Source organism: Cibotium barometz, chromosome 33 (assembly GCF_041138505.1).
Source record: "Cibotium barometz isolate CiBa-2024 chromosome 33, ASM4113850v1, whole genome shotgun sequence".
In the NCBI taxonomy this organism is placed as follows: domain Eukaryota; kingdom Viridiplantae; phylum Streptophyta; class Polypodiopsida; order Cyatheales; family Cibotiaceae; genus Cibotium; species Cibotium barometz.
Genome location: NC_141078.1, coordinates 15128970 through 15145894, shown reverse-complemented (window position 1 = coordinate 15145894; position 16925 = coordinate 15128970).

Genomic DNA, 16925 nt, shown 5'->3' with positions numbered 1-16925 from the left:
AAAAAAAGCTACAAGGTTTTTTAGTCCTATGAAAAAAAATGTCAAAAAGTAATATATGTGGAGTTAGTAATGGATAGGAAAGGAAAAGGACACTTAGTAGTACCAAGTAAATTGCCTAAGCTGGTGCACTTTATTCCTAGTCAAGAGAAAGTAAAAGAGCCACAAGCTACAAACTTCTCTATTCATGTGTTTTGTTTACATGGGTTTCAAACTTGAGGTGTCTAAAAATATGCAAGTGTAGCACGTGAGTTCATCAAGAGAGGGGTATATTAATTCAAAAAAATTATAGAAATACATTTACAAGAAGGGTTTCTTAAACCAATTTTGAAAAAAAAAACACAAGTTTATGAAGAAAAAGGCGTCATTTTATTCATAAAAGTATATACGTGTGAGGGGTTTTTTTAATACCCCTTCAATGCACGTGATACATAAAAAAGTTTAGAGGCCGTGAAGCCCCCGTGGTTTTGAATGTTCTTTGTTTTAGATATCATTTATGTATACTTTTAAGAAGTTTGGTATGTTAAATAGAGATATAAGACTGGTAAGTTTGGAAACATGTGTTTTGGAAGTTGGTCACTCACCTTGAGATGTGGATAAGTGGTTAAATTGAGAGAGTTTTACTAAAGTGCATAAATAACATCTTTGAGCATTTCTTGGTGAGCTAAAGTAAATGGAAAAAAGTAGAAAATATAATTTGTGAAACTTGATCTTAAGACAAAGAAACTTGATGCAAGGGAGTACTAAAAAATGAGGTTACAAATAGATGGCATTGTTTGCCCCACCCACATGCTTTGACAAGGAGCCTTAATGGTGATCTAGAAAGACTAGGGTAAGGATATCATGCACATAAAATGTAGTGAAAACTCAATGATCTCAATATGTAGAATGCCAAACTAGCCTATATATGGTATCCAAGGTAAATTATATCATAGGCCAACCACTATATAGACCGAATCAACCAAATCAATATGTAGAGAGATTTCTGTCTCATTCCTAGTAGCTTAAGAACCATAAGTCTACCAACTTAGTTTTCATCTCATCAAAGATCTAGTACTAGGTTTTTCAAAGAACTTTGAGAATTTTCTAAAGCCATGATTAATTACCTTGATTTAAAATGCAAGAAATGTTTGTTCTCCCTTTGAAGAGAGTGAGAAATGTACCAAATTTTCTTGATTAATGTAATTAATTAAGGTTATTAGTGACTTTAATCTAAAAAGTTAAAAAAAAACTTCTCCTTCTTTGAAGAGAGTGAATAGTGTACCATTTTTTTTCTAAGATATTATGATTGTTTTATGAATCTAAGAAAGTTACATATGTCATTGGATTCACCTTATAACTATCCTCATGGGGTGAGAAAGGGGGGAGAGGGAGGAGGGGTTGGGGTTGGGGTTGGGGTTGGGGCTAGGGATATGGTCATTGAAATATGTAAAATACCATGTGAGATCAACAAAGTGAAATAATATTTTATGGATTTACAAAAAGATGTACATGGAGAGAAAATGTACAAAAACTTAAACGAGAAAAAAATACATTTAGTAAAATAAGGGTAGGATTCCTATCTCTAAAATTATGGAAGAAGTTCCTCAAAATATTTAGTATTTAAAATTTGTAAAACCCCCAAGAGTTTACCATGTCAACCCATTGTCTCATGTTATTAAACCAAAGGCATCTTTAAACCATAGGTTTGTAATAATTTCAAAGAAATTTTGAAAGAGATATATCACTTTGATCATGGAGTAGTATCAATGAGAATTAAAAAACTCAAGATTTTTAAGAGTGCTCTTTAAGAGTCCCCAGTTTCTTTAAGACTTCTCGTTAAAAGTCCCTAGTTTCTTTAAGATTTCTCTTTGAGATGATCTTTAAGAGTCCCTAGTTCCTTGCACACGAGACTCCGTAACTAGATACTTTGTGTAAAAAAGAGTCTCAATTTAGGTAAAGCTATCCTGAATTTTCCTTCAAGGATGATAAACCTAGGGTCTTGGTTTTAGACTTTGGCCTTTACACTTTCAATCTTTATAGTCTTATGTTTGAGGTTTCATGGTTAGCATCTCGCAAAATGAATGAAATACAGGGACAAGAAAATTCAACAAAGAAATAATATCACCTCGTTGTCTTTTGATACATTTCAATTCCCTTATGTTTTTCTTTAGGTTTCAATCAGGATCCATTGTCTTTTAATTTAGCTTTATTGTGTATTTTTCTTTTCGTTTAAATTACAATTTTTTAAATGTCATATTTACATATTTCTCACTTTATTTAATCTTATGTGGTTAGCATTTATGGAAACATAGATGAATGATATTGATAACTCTATTATTAAGGCTTCCTTAGTAGTGTTCATGTCCATATTCCTTCCATTTGGAATATTCACAAATGCTTTTTAAATAATCGTGTGTCTAAAAAAATATTGTAGTATATTTTCTTGTGTTTTGAAGATAATGAACAAAGTTTTTCTAGTTCTTTGTCATTACTACTACAAAATTTTTCTAAAACATTTAAAAACTTTCGGAGTTTCAAATAATGTAAGCATAATTATTTTTGAAAATTTCTCGTAGATTTCTATATTTCTCTCTTGGTGGCAAGTTTTTAAGGCTAAGTCCTTTCCATGTATTATAAAATAAATAGTTTGTTTGCACTAGTCACTTAGAGTATGTAACTTATTTTTCAACATGGCATATTCTAGAAAAATTAAATAGTTTATTGACATTTCACAACATTTTTCATACATATAAATAGAGTTCCATGTAGGGGTTCATTTTTTGTATTCCTTCTATAAGTTATCCATTTTTTCTTGGATTGCTCAAACATATTTTTTCTACAAAGATTAAGTTGTGATTAAAACGTGCAGAGGCTACTCAACCATAGAATCTATAAGCCTTACTTGTTGGACATGTGCTAGTTGCAATGCCTGCATATTATTACATCCAGAGTGGAATACTTGTCTCTCTAACAAGCCTTTATATTATTATATTTGGTTGTTGGACACGTGCTAGTCGCAAGGCCTACATATGATTGCATCCAGAGTGGAGTACTTGTCTCTAAGAAGCCAAGTTTGTATTATTATACCAAGTTGCTTACCACTCCCATTTGTCCTCTTGTGGAGATTTTTGTTAGATAGCATCTAGTTTGATATCCTTGAATATGATGAACTTGTAGAAAAATGATGCAAATTTTAGCATGTGTATGTTAGACAGCATCTAGTTTGACATCCTTGAATATGATGGACTTGTAGAAAAATGATATAAATCTTAGCATGCGTATGTAAAAATGCAACACGTGATTTGATTTGATACCGCACATGATTTGATTCGATGCCCATGCGTATCTTATTATCATAATGTAACATTGTGGATAACTCCTAAACTATTCCTATTCTTAAAAAATATATCCACACTAAAGTCCTTACAAGGTGAAAAAAAAACATGACCTCTCATTGTCATATTGTAATACCAACTCCATTAACCTCTCACTTTTGTCATTTTCTAAACAACATTACTCTCTTCACTTGTTGAATAATCTACCTACATCACAAGTCCTTACAAGATGAAAAGCATGTGGCCTTGCGCCCAACTTTTATGCTGGATTGAGTGCTTCTTCCTGCCTAGTTAAAGCATTCGGCTTGTCATTTATGGAGTGTTGTCAAAGCTTGATCTAATCCACTTGACTCGGCCAGCTAATAAGGTATACTTGAAGTGCAAGCAACCTGAACTCAATTAAGATCAAGAAAGGGATAGGGTCGAATGTGAAATTAAAGCACGAAGAAAATGCATGCGGCGACAAAGCAATCGGTTGCGTATGCGAGAGGCTTTGTGTAGCAATGGGCAGCCAAGGCGTTCATGGATCGATTCGCTCGCGTGTCGTTCATGGAGCCCCCTCTCTGCGCGCTTCTTTCTATGTCCATTGCGTTAGTGCGGTGGCAAGGAAAATATCATCTCATGACTTGGAAAAATCCAAGCTTAATTAATGTAGGTGTTACAATTTTTCGAAAATTGATCTGGAACAATAAAAAGAGAAGATTTTTGTAAATTGCAAATTAGACTTAGAAGAGAAGACCAAACAGTTTTTTCTCATGTGGCAATAACCTCACAATTATTAAAAAAAAAGGGGAAAAAAAACATGTTCATCGTATGAGTTGAAAAAATCCAAGCTTAATTAATGTAGGCGCTGAAATTTTTTGAAAATCAAACTTGAACAATAAAAAGATATTTTTTTTGTAAATTGCAAATTAGACTTAAAAGAGAAGACCAAATAGTTTTTTCTCATGTAGCATTATTGGAAGGGTTTAAAAGCTCTCTTAATTTTATATAAAAATTTGTTTTTTTTTTAATACTAGGGCTTATGGCTTAAGTATAGGCGTTAGAGATTAGCAGCAGTCAGGGGTTTGAGAGTGGTCACTAGCCAATCACCTAGCGCTAAAATGGATATATCTAAAAATTTAATACCTTGGGAATCTCGTAATAATAAGTGGTGATTTATTATAGTATTATGAGTCTCTTGGATGCTTAAATTTGTATGTTAAAATGTTTTGATTGGAGAGCTCTAAGGTTGAAATGTGAATGTTTGAAAATTGTTTTAAAGGGCATCAGGGTTGAAAGAGAAATGCCCCATTTTTGGGCATTGTAGCCTTCAAATCATGGACATTAAAAATTATTTATTTGATTCAATCATAGCAAGGTGCCTACTCATATTTTGATTTTTTATAACCTCCTTGGATTTATAGAGAACTAAATCCAAAAAAGTAAGAAAGTTAACGAAAATGGGAAGCCCCATATCCTTTAAATTTTGTGAGGAGTGGAAGAGGACACGATGTGAGAAAAATACACAATAGAGATCATGCTGTTAGGCTACCCAGGATTTACATCCTTTTCTAGAGATTTGCCATGATTCTTCTCATTCTCCCCCCCTCCTTCTTTGATGACTCCTTAGGAGTTCTCTCTCTCTCTCTCTCTCTAGTACAAAAAATCAAAGGAACTTTATCTTATCATAATCCATGCTAAAGAATGAGAAAATGGTAGGGAAGTAACTTCACGAAGTGAATTGGGAACAATTGGTGAGAATAGCCTTTTCTGACGATAGAATAGGATCGTAACCAATTTCTTGTCAGGATGGGGTTTCTCTCTCTCTCTCTCTCTCTATTATACACACACACACACACACACACACACACACACACACACACATATATACATACATATATATGTATGTGCATACATACATACATATGCATACACACACACACACATATATGTATGGGTGGTTGCAAGATGAGGTTATCTAGTTTCATGTAGTGGGCGCCCTTGGCTTTAGCTGGAAAACAAGCATTTTTTCAAGAAGAATAGCCAATCTCTCATAGTTAGCCAAGGAGTTTCACTTCAAGGTCTTCTAATGAAACATCATATACAAAGTTGGGCACCTAAAACTATAATCTGATCGAATATTCAATAATTGCAAATCCCCTTTTCTTTGGGAACCAAGTTGGTATACAGGCCCTATCATAGGTTTAGACAGGTACAATGAATGTGAGTAAATTGCCTATAACTTTTACATTATTACTCATTTGATGTTCCCACTTTGCATATCACAAATACAAATAACATAGAGCTTAACTTAATTTATCGAGTAATTTTTGATGTGTTCTACTATTTTCTATATTATTTAAAAGATATTAGAATTGTTAAAAAACATACTATTTTATCCTCCCATCACATCTACCATTTAAAATGCTCAAATTGTATGGATCTAGTGATGATTAGATTGGGAAAGATTAGTATAATGTGGGTATAAGGTAAAATTACAAATCTAACGGTTGGATTTTTGTAGATTTACTTTGGAAAATTTATTATGACTGTCAGAGGCCCATTAAATCAATAGTAATTTAATTCTAGAAAATTAAATATTGAATCTTTCAATCTAAAAACTCAAGGGATCAATACTCTTGTTGCCATGAATTTATTAAAAAAAATTTGGCTTGATTTGAGTATGGGAAGGTCCATTTTCAATCCTCCCAAGTGAAAATTCCCATATTGTGTCCACTCTCCCCTTTTCAAGTCTAAAACCAATCCTAGTTGGGTTTGGAAATCTAGGCTTGGTAAACTTCACAGCTTAGGTTTCATTCCATGTGTGAGGCTTGGGTAGGCACAAATCTTATATATGCATGTCACTTTATGTCCACATGAGCATCGAGAGGATCCACATAAGTAGCTTGCCACCTCAGCTTGCCACCTCCACCCTCCATGTCAACATGGTCAACCTAGTTGACTCCCCACCTCATCATCCTAGTCATCATTAATGCCACATCATCTTGCCACCTCGCACTTGGTGACATGGCATGCCACATCATGGAATTACCACATCAACCATAATAGTGCCACATGTCAAGAGAATGCCACGTGTCATGCATGCATGTGACACGTGGCACCTCCTTCCCACCTCCCCTCTTTTTTCAAAAACATATTTTTAAAAAAGTTAATTTAGTAATTTAGAGAAATAGAATATAGAAATTGAAATAATAAAATATATGTAACTTATTAAATAAAAGAATTTAAAATCACTAATTTTAAAGGATTATATTTTGGGATTAGATCAATAGTAATATTATTAAAGATCATATTATTAATTTAAAAATAATAAATTTTTTAATTTAATATTTCTTAAAAAAATTTATGTAGAATAAACCTTTGAATAAAATTTGAAAAAAATACTTTATTAAAAAAAAGCAGTTACATAATTATAAAATAAAAGATATCTTTAAAGATATATTTATATATCTAGTAATGATAAATATTTAGACTTGTTAATAAATATTATCAATAATATTGATTTTTAAGTGGATAATAGATTATCTTTAATTATCTTTATGTTTATCTTAGTTATCCAATCAATCTTAGATAGGAAATCCAATGAGATTTGAAGTGGATAACCTATTTTTCCTATATAATCACACATCTCTAGTACTATCCCACACTTATCTCTAGTACTATCCCATCATTGAGCCTTTATAATATTTTCTCTCTTAGCTTCCTTGAGAATGGGTTCTCAAAGTCGTAGGAGTCGGAAACGTGATAGGACTAGACTCCCCCCCATCCACCAAGTTCAAGAGGAGAAGAGGAGAAGGGTAGCTCGTGAGAGAAAGAGAGAGTGGAGAGCACGTCAACGAGCAACACCTTCCGTTTTGGCGATGATCCAAGCCTTGCTCCTCCCCTTCCACTTCCTCTCCCTTCGCCCTCTTCCCCCCCACTACCCCTTAGTTTAGATAATCCACATGAACCCGCCCTTCTTGAGTCCTCTCTTCTACAAGAACCCACCCCCCTCCTTTGGGCGCCCTTCGTGTGGATAGGAAAGAACTATCAAAGTCAGGGGCACATCGTTGTGCCCATGCAATCTTCCATTCCTATTTCAAAGACCTCACGCCTTCATCACAAGCATGTGTGCTTGATGCTTTGATTGATCTGCCCAACATGGCCAACTGCTGCAGGGTGCTTTCCGACATTGGAGGTCGAAGAGAGAGGAGAGCTTGCATGGCGGTGCTACAAAGTGTTCATCATTCCTATATAGTTAACAAGAAGAGGAACTCTGCGGATGCTTTGGCTGCTCGACGGGCTATTGTGGCAGCCATAAGTAGCTCCCAAATGAAGGGTAAGGTTAGTGCCACATCTCGCATCCTTTCCATAGCACCACACGCACTTAGAGTTGGGTCTATTAGACGACAAAGTTTAGATGCCAATGAGATTGGTGCTTTGTGGGCGAGTAGTGGTCGTGTAGCTAGGCATGATCGCCTACTAGATGAAACCACTAGAAACTTGATAGAAAGTTTTTGGGAGGAGAATTGTCGTGCCTCGCCAGTTTTCAAGAAAGCTTTGCGTAAGAGAGTGACAAGAGGAGTGTTCATTGAGCACGGTGCTTGCTTTCTTGAAATGACCCAAACTGAGTTGTATTCTCAGTTTGTGGCTTCGTATCCAGAGCTTAAAATTGGGCAAAGGTCATTTGAGGGGTGTAAGCCTTGGTTTGTGAGGTACTCACGTCAGCGTGACACATGTTGTTGTCGCTACCATGTTGAGTTCAAACTTTTTTATGATGTGTTCCGTTCTCTTAGTGGGCATAGAGAGTTGCCTCGTAGTCCACGTGATTTCATCCACTCTCTTTTGTGTGCACGCACGGAGGATGCCCAGTTCCATAGGATGCCTTGTGTGGAGAGCAATTGCACATCATGTGGTTCACTTGCACATCTACAGATGGTAGATCTTGATGCAAGTGACCAAGAGATAGTGGCATGGCAACGTTATGAGTATGTGACACACTAGCTCCAGAGTGGTGGATAGTCCAGGAAGTTGCAGCTCGTGGACAAACATACACCACGTTGTCACTTCACAGCCACATTTAGGGAGCAGATCTACCCCTACATACGGCACAGTCATTGTGCCAAGTGGCAGGATCGTCAGTTCCGAGCATGCCTAGCAGAGTTTCCTATTGGTGTGGTCGTCTCTGTGATTGATTTTGCAGAGAACGACACTTTCACACCTTTTCAGGAGATACAATCTGAGTATTACTTCTCAGAGCAAGTAATGGTTATATTTTGTAATATTTGTTTTATGTTTGAGCTACATTACTTATTTGATTTTTTGTGTCCTAAACGTATGTATTGCTTACCTCACCAGGTTGCTATTATGGTCCACATCAGCTCTATCGACATGCAGAGGCTCATGTAGATGGGATAGCGAATATCCCCGAGACCCGTGTCATTATTCGAGAGTATCATTTCTATATCAGTGATGATCGTTCACATGATGCACATTTTGTGCAACACTGTTTTCGTCTCCATGACGATTTTTTAGGAGATTGTGGGATCAGACATGTCCAGCGATGGGTTTGGTCGGATGGTTGTGGCGCACAGCTCAAGTCATCACGACAATTCTATTGGCTCTACAGGTAGTACTTATGGTTTTCTTACATTTACAATTAAACTAAATTCACTAGAACATCTTAAAGAAAACAATAACTAAGACTATCTTTTTATGGATTTATAGGTGGCATATGCAGTCTATTATCCCAGTGATTTGGTCATTCTTTGAGACTGGTCACGGGAAGGGAGAGCATAATGGTGCGGGCGCGTGTGTGAAACGTGCCTTGAGGCGTCATCAGCTGCGCAGGATGCTCAGCGGTTCAGAGATGCGGGCCATGTAGTCGAGTAGTGCTCCCAACATTTGTGTGGGAGTGCAGCATCATCGTACCCCAAATGTGATGCTCGGATTGTCGGGAGATTTTTTTGGCATGTGGATGGTGGCATGATTGACCGTAGAGCCTCCCATGATTGTGACACAGTACCTGGCACCTTGGGCTTACATTCCATCAGGAGCACGTGCATGGCAGCCCCCACGATTTACACACGACGGTTTGCATGCTTCTGTGGAGCATGTATGGATGGCGATTGGTCACATTGTGCCTCGAGAGGATGGGCAGATGCATGGATACATACATTCCTCTCCCCTGAGCATCCTTCACATCCAGTGCTGTCTGATGAGCACACAGGTCCTGCGTTCATGGTCAGTTATGATGACCTCATAGATTTGCTACAGGAGGGTGATGTATTTGCTGTTATTGCCAGTGAGGGAAATAGCGAGGGAGTAGACTACTATCTGATGAGTTGCACTAGGCCAAAGTGCATCCTTGACCAGGATACAGTGGATGATCATGGGTTTTCTTATGACGCCCATAGCATGATTGTGGCAGGCCGGTTCTACCAGCAAATTCGACTTCATTGGGGGTGTCTTGAGTTCCAGCAGTGGAAGTGGGAGTTAGAGGCATTTCAGTTCTCTCATCTAGTGGTTGCTACCAGGCTCACTCTTGTTCGAGTACAGAGCCGAAAACACAGTTCTCACCCTCGTTTTCGGCTTCGAGTGGATGACCATGAGAGCATTCTAGAGCAGTTGAGAGCTAGAGAGGGTGCTACTGACTAGATCTCTATCTTGATAGTGACTAAACTCAGACTAGCTGGGTTAGCTCACTTACATTGTACTTAGATTTTTGGGCAGTGACTAACCTCAGACTAGCTGGGGTAGCTCATTTTCATTCTGATGTACCTATTTGATGTTTATATCATTATGAGTTCTCTCATTATTGAGTATCATTACATTTTAGTTGATCTTCTTGATTTTATTATAGTTTTTAACACTTTGTCTATCATATTGTTTGTTGAAAATCTCCATGCTCCGATGGGGACCAAACTTTGCAAGCATGTGGGTGTGGGTCCCCATCGGAGCAGTAATTACCAATCCAAACATGCTCCGATGGGGAGCAAACTTTGCAATCATGTGGGGGGGACCCACGCCCACATGCATGCAAAGTTTGGTCCCCATCGGAGCATGTTTGGGTACGATGGTATGGGGAAGGCCCGAATTTTCCTTGGCCTCTTAAGCACCAAGAGACTTCAAAAATCCGGACTCGGCGCTAATTACCAATCCAAACATGCTCCGATGGGGACCAAACTTTGCAAGCATGTGGGGGGGACCCATCCCCATATGCTTGCAAAGTTTGGTCCCCATCGGAGCATGTTTGGGTACGATCGTATGGGGAAGGCTCGGATTTTCCTTGGCCTCTTAAGCACCAAGAGACTGGTGCAAAAATCCGGACTGGGCGCTAATTACCAATCCAAACATGCTCCGATGGGGACCAAACTTTGCAAGCATGTGGGGGTGGGTCCCCCCCCATGCGTGCAAAGTTTGGTCCCCATCGGGGAGCATGTTTGGGTACGATCGTATGAGAAAGGCCCGGATTTTCCTTGGCCTCTTAAGCACCAAGAGACTTCAAAAACCCACACTGGGCGCTAATTGCCAATCCAAACATGCTCTGATTGTGACCAGACTTTGCAAGCATGTGGGGGTGGGTCCCCCCCACATGCTTGCAAAGTTGGATCCCCATCGGAGCATGTTTGGGTACGATGGTATGGGGAAGGCCCGGATTTTCTTTGGCCTCTTAAGCACCAAGAGACTTCAAAAATCCGGAGTGGGCGCTAATTTCCAATCCAAACATGCTCCGATGGGGACCAAACTTTGCAAGCATGTGGGGGTGGGTCCCCCCCCCCATGCTTGCAAAGTTTGGTCCCCATCGGAGCATGTTTGGATACGATCGTATGGGAAAGGCCCGGATTTTCCTTGGCCTCTTAAACACCAAGAGACTTCAAAAACCCACACTGGGAGCTAATTACCAATCCAAACATGCTCCGATTGGGGACCAAAATTTGCAAGCATGTGGGGGTGGGCCCCCCCCCCCATGCTTGCAAAGTTTGGTCCCCATTGGAGCATGTTTGGGTACGATGGTATGGGGAAGGCCCGAATTTTCCATGGCACCAAGAGACTTCAAAAAAATGGACTGGGCGCTAATTTCCAATCCAAACATGCTCCGATGGGGACCAAACTTTGCAAGCATGTGGGGGGGACCCACATGCATGCAAAGTTTGGTCCCCATCGGAGCATGTTTGGATTGGTAAATAGTGCCCAGTCCCGATTTTTGAAGTCTCTTGGTGCTTAAGAGACCAAGGAAAATCCGGGCCTTCCCCATACCATACCCACCCCCACATGCTTGCAAAGTTTGGTCCCCATCGGAGCATGTTTGGGTACAATGGTATGGGGAAGGCCCGGATTTTCCTTGGCCTCTTAAGCACCAAGAGACTTCAAAAATCCGGACTGGGCACTAATTACCAATCCAAACATGCTCCGATGGGAACCAAACTTTGCAAGCATGTGGGGGGGACCCATCCCCACGTGCTTGCAAAGTTTGGTCCCCACCATCGGAGCATGTTTGGGTACGATGGTATGGGGAAGGCCCGGATTTTCCATGGCCTCTTAAGCACCAAGAGACTTCAAAAATCTGGACTGGGCGCTAATTTCCAATCCAAACATGCTCCGATGGGGACCAAACTTTGCAAGCATGTGGGGGTGGTTTCCCCCCACATGCTTGCAAAGTTTGGTCCCCATCGGAGCATGTTTGGATTGATAATTAGTGCCCAGTCCGGATTTTTGAAGTCTCTTGGTGCTTAAGAGGCCAAGGAAAATCCGGGCCTTCCCCATACCATCGTACCCAAACATGCTCTGATGGGGACCAAACTTTGCAAGCATGTGGGGGTGGGTATGGTATGGGGAAGGCCCGGATTTTCCTTGGCCTCTTAAGCACCAAGAGACTTCAAAAATCCAGACTGGGCACTAATTACCAATCCAAACATGCTCCGATGGGGACCAAACTTTGCAAGCATGTGGGTCCCCCCCACATGCTTGCAAAGTTTGCTCCCCATCGGAGCATGTTTGGATTGGAAATTAGCGCCCAGTCCATTTTTTTGAAGTCTCTTGGTGCTTAAGAGGCCATGGAAAATTCGGGCCTTCCCCATACCATCGTACCCAAACATGCTCCGATGGGGACCAAACTTTGCAAGCATGGGGGGGGACACACCCCCACATGCTTGCAAAGTTTGGTCCCCATCGGAGCATGTTTGGATTGGTAATTAGCGCCCTGTGTGGGTTTTTGAAGTCTCTTGGTGCTTAAGAGGCCAAGGAAAATCCGGGCCTTTCCCATACGATCGTACCCAAACATGCTCCGATGGGGACCAAACTTTGCAAGCATGAGGGGGGACCCACCCCCACATGCTTGCAAAGTTTGGTCACAATCAGAGCATGTTTGGATTGGTAATTAGCGTCCAGTGCGGGTTTTTGAAGTCTCTTGGTGCTTAAGAGGCCATGGAGAATTCGGGCCTTCCTTATACCATCGTACCCAAACATGCTCCGATGGGGACCAAACTTTGCAAGCATGTGAGGGTGGGTCCCCCCCACATGCTTGCAAAGTTTGGTCACAATCGGAGTATGTTTGGATTGTTAATTAGCGCCCAGTGTGGGTTTTTGAAGTCTCTTGGTGCTTAAGAGGCCAAGGGAAATCCGTGCCTTCCCCATACCATCGTACCCAAACATGCTCCGATGGGGACCAAACTTTGCAAGCATGTGGGAGTGGGTCCCCCCCACATGCTTGCAAAGTTTGGTCCCCATCGGAGCATGTTTGGATTGGAAATTAGCGCCCAGTCCAGATTCTTGAAGTCTCTTGGTGCTTAAGAGGCCATGGAAAATCCAGGCCTTCCCCATACCATCGTACCCAAACATGCTTCGATGGTGGGGACCAAACTTTGCAGGCATGTGGGGGTGGATCCCCCCCACATGCTTGCAAAGTTTAGTTCCCATTGGAGCATGTTTGGATTGGTAATTAGTGCCCAGTCCGGATTTTTGAAGTCTCTTGGTGCTTAAGAGGCCATGGAAAATTCGGGCCTTCCTTATACCATCGTACCCAAACATGCTCTGATTTTGACCAAACTTTGCAAGCATGTGGGGGTGGGTCCCCCCATGCTTTCAAAGTTTGGTCCCCATCGGAGCATGTTTGGGTACGATGGTATGGGGAAGGCCCGAATTTTCCATGGCCTCTTAAGCACCGAGAGACTTCAAAAACCCGCACTAGGCGCTAATTACCAATCCAAACATGCTCTGATTGTGACCAAAGTTTGCAAGCATGTGGGGGTGGGTCCCTCCCCCATGCTTGCAAAGTTTGGTCCCCATCGGTACGATGGTATGGGGAAGGCCCGGATTCTCCATGGCCTCTTAAGCACCAAGAGACTTCAAAAATCCGGACTGGGTGCCAATTTCCAATCCAAACATGCTCCGATGGGGACCATACTTTGCAAGCATGTGGGGGGGACCAACCCCCACATGCTTGCCAAGTTTGGTCCCCATCGCGGAGCATGTTTGGGTACGATGGTATGGGGAAGGCCCGGATTTTCCTTGGCCTCTTAAGCACCAAGAGACTTCAAAAATCCGGACTGGGCGCTAATTACCAATCCAAACATGCTCCGATGGGAACCAAACTTTGCAAGCATGTGGGGGGGACCCACCCCCACATGCTTGCAAAGTTTGGTCGCCATCGGAGCATGTTTGGGTACGATGGTATGGGGAAGGCCCGAATTTTCCATGGCCTCTTAAGCACCAAGAGACTTCAAAAACCCACAGTGGGCGCTAATTACCAAACCAAACATGCTCTTATTGTGACCAAACTTTGCAAGCATGTGGGGGTGGGTCCCCTCCCCATGCTTGCAAAGTTTGGTCCCCATCGGAGCATGTTTGGGTACGATGGTATGGGGAAGGCCCAGATTCTCCATGGCCTCTTAAGCACCAAGAGACTTCAAAAATCCGGACTGGGCGCTAATTTCCAATCCAAACATGCTCCGATGGGGAATCGTATGGGAAAGGCCCGGATTTTCCTTGGCCTCTTAAGCACCAAGAGACTTCAAAAACCCACACTGGGCACTAATTACCAATCCAAACATGCTCTGATTATGACCAAACTTTGCAAGCATGTGGGGGTGGGTCTCCCCCCATGCTTGCAAAGTTTGGTCCCCATATCGGAGCATACGATGGCATGGAGATTTTCAACAAACAATATGATAGCCAAAGTGTTAAAAATTTTATAAAATCAAGAACATCAACTAAAATGTAATGATACTCAATAATGAAAAAACTCATATTGATATAAACATCAAATAAGTATATCAGAATGAAAATGAGCTACCCCAGCTAGTCTGAGGTTAGTCACTGCTCAAAAATCTAAGTACAATGTAAGTGAGCTAACCCAGCTAGTCTGAGTTTAGTCACTATCAACGGCAACCCAATCAAAATCGTCATCTTTAACTGCCGGTCGACGTGCGCATTGAGGCTGCTATGCACGTCAAGGAGGCTGTGCCGGCTGCGGGGGTCGTCGAATGTCTGCGGGGAGGTCTGCCTCAAAGGCAGGATCGTGAGCTGGTGCCGGTGTACTCGGGAGCTCACGAGTCCCAAAAGCTGCTATAACCCTCTCTCTCTCTCTACGTCATGCTAATGCAAGACGTCTCTGTCTGTAAACCCAAAATCTATAATCTGCAAGAGTACGTGTCTGCCACTCTGCTCGTGTAAGCTCCTCTGCTGTAAGGACACGCTGCTCATGAAGCAGCACTACTGCTAGCACCATCACCCGAGGTGCCACTAGGACCAGCACCACCCACGCGCTCATATGCTGTGATCTGGCTCTCATGCAGGACTCTTTGGTATGCATCAAACTCATGTGAGCTCCACTCAATCTCTGGAGGCACCTCAGGCTTCTGATCTCTATCATCGAAGGCGTCGAATCCCAAGTCAATAGCTGATGTAAAATCAATAGGCCTGCCTGTCCTAGCATCTACTCGAACGAGGCGGCCTGGGTGAAGATCATCGATGCCCAGAACTCTGTATGTCGCTAGGTCGACGCGTGCACGGTAGGAGGGCATGCTGAGAAACGTACTAGCTCTTGGGTGATGCAAGATAAATGGAAAAAATGTCCACATCCCAGGGCATATCTGCCAGTACTATCAATGTCCTCGATACATAAAGCGCAGCACGCATCATGTAGGAAGGGTGGTGCATCTTGTGGGAGAGGTCGTCAAAAAACCTTTGTGATGACATGCCGTGGATATAAAGGTAGGTAAGGCACTGTCACATCCGAGGATCTGCGAAACTCTTGAACATGTAGCATCAACTGCTCTGCCCTATATGCTGGGCAATCCGCTCCATAATCTGATGATGCTGTGCCTCAGCTCTAGAGCTCTCTACCTCGGTCCGAGCCTACGTAAAAAAGTAAAGCATTAAAATAATTCATTAGTCTCTCATTAGGTATTACTTAAAGAAATTTATAACTTAGGACCTTAATTATAACTCTTTTATGTGCAAGAGAAACCTACCTGCTACTAGTGGATGTCGGACTCTCTCAGATGTTGTGCCTCTGCAGTAGCTGCCTCTGCCATCTGTAATGCACTCTGAGGCGGTCAATCTCCGCTCTCGCCTCTACCAACTCCTGAGTGAGTCTCTCAGTGGTAGGTGTGGGACCCTACGTGACACAATCAACCATGCCGCTCATGTAAAAATATAGAAAAGTACATATAAACATGTAAATAAATGACTAAAAAAACTTAAGAAGTAATATATATGTAAATACCTCGACATCTGTCGTCGTCAGTATAGATCGTGAGAACAGGCGCACCACGTGCTGGATGCTCTCCATGGTACTCCGTACGTCGATGCCGACCTGGGTGCCAAGAGCCTCTACTGTCAACAATGGCACAAATGAAGGATCTGTAGTAGGTGCTACACGAAGGGCGGGTGGAGGCCGCCTACCCTGGTCCTGGAGACGACCTCAGCCAGCACCACCACCCAGCCGATGGTGGCTGGTGTAATCCACCTCCTCCCCTAAGACAAACTCCGCATATAATTGCTTTGCGAAGTATATGGGAATCTGGCGGTTGTTCGGCATCCTCCCATATGCGACAACATATCGACTATAGATATGTGCCGCCATACGAGGATGCGAACACCGCGAAATAGTAAGGGGCTTGCCCGCCCCCAGGCCTCATCCCACGACTATCGAGGAAAAGATCTAAGTACGCTCCATCCATAATCGGAGCAAGATCACAAACCTGACGATATGTCAGGCCATGTGACACAGGAGCAGTGCGATGGTGGGCTATCCACTCATCTACATAAACAATATCGTGAAGGCTACGAAGGGACGAAAGCATCGCATCCAAGTCTGCCACGTATGTAATGTAGACGGTGTGTCTCTAGCACTCCTACGGATAGCCTCTAAACATCGTGATGATCGCGAGCATGGAGTGCTTCTGGCGCTAGATTGGAAGGACATTCACGTGGGGGCGTAGACCCATCCGTGCCCCCACTTAGACAACAACCGCCTCCACCTCCACTATTCGAGCATTCTCCTCAATGATGAGTGGTCGAGCGACCTGAGGGAGGGTGGCGGCTCTTTGTGGGGTTTGTACAAGTGAACTAGGGTTAGCAGTGGTGGTGCCCGATGGTGCGGCCGAAGTGCCCGCCCCTCTCAAA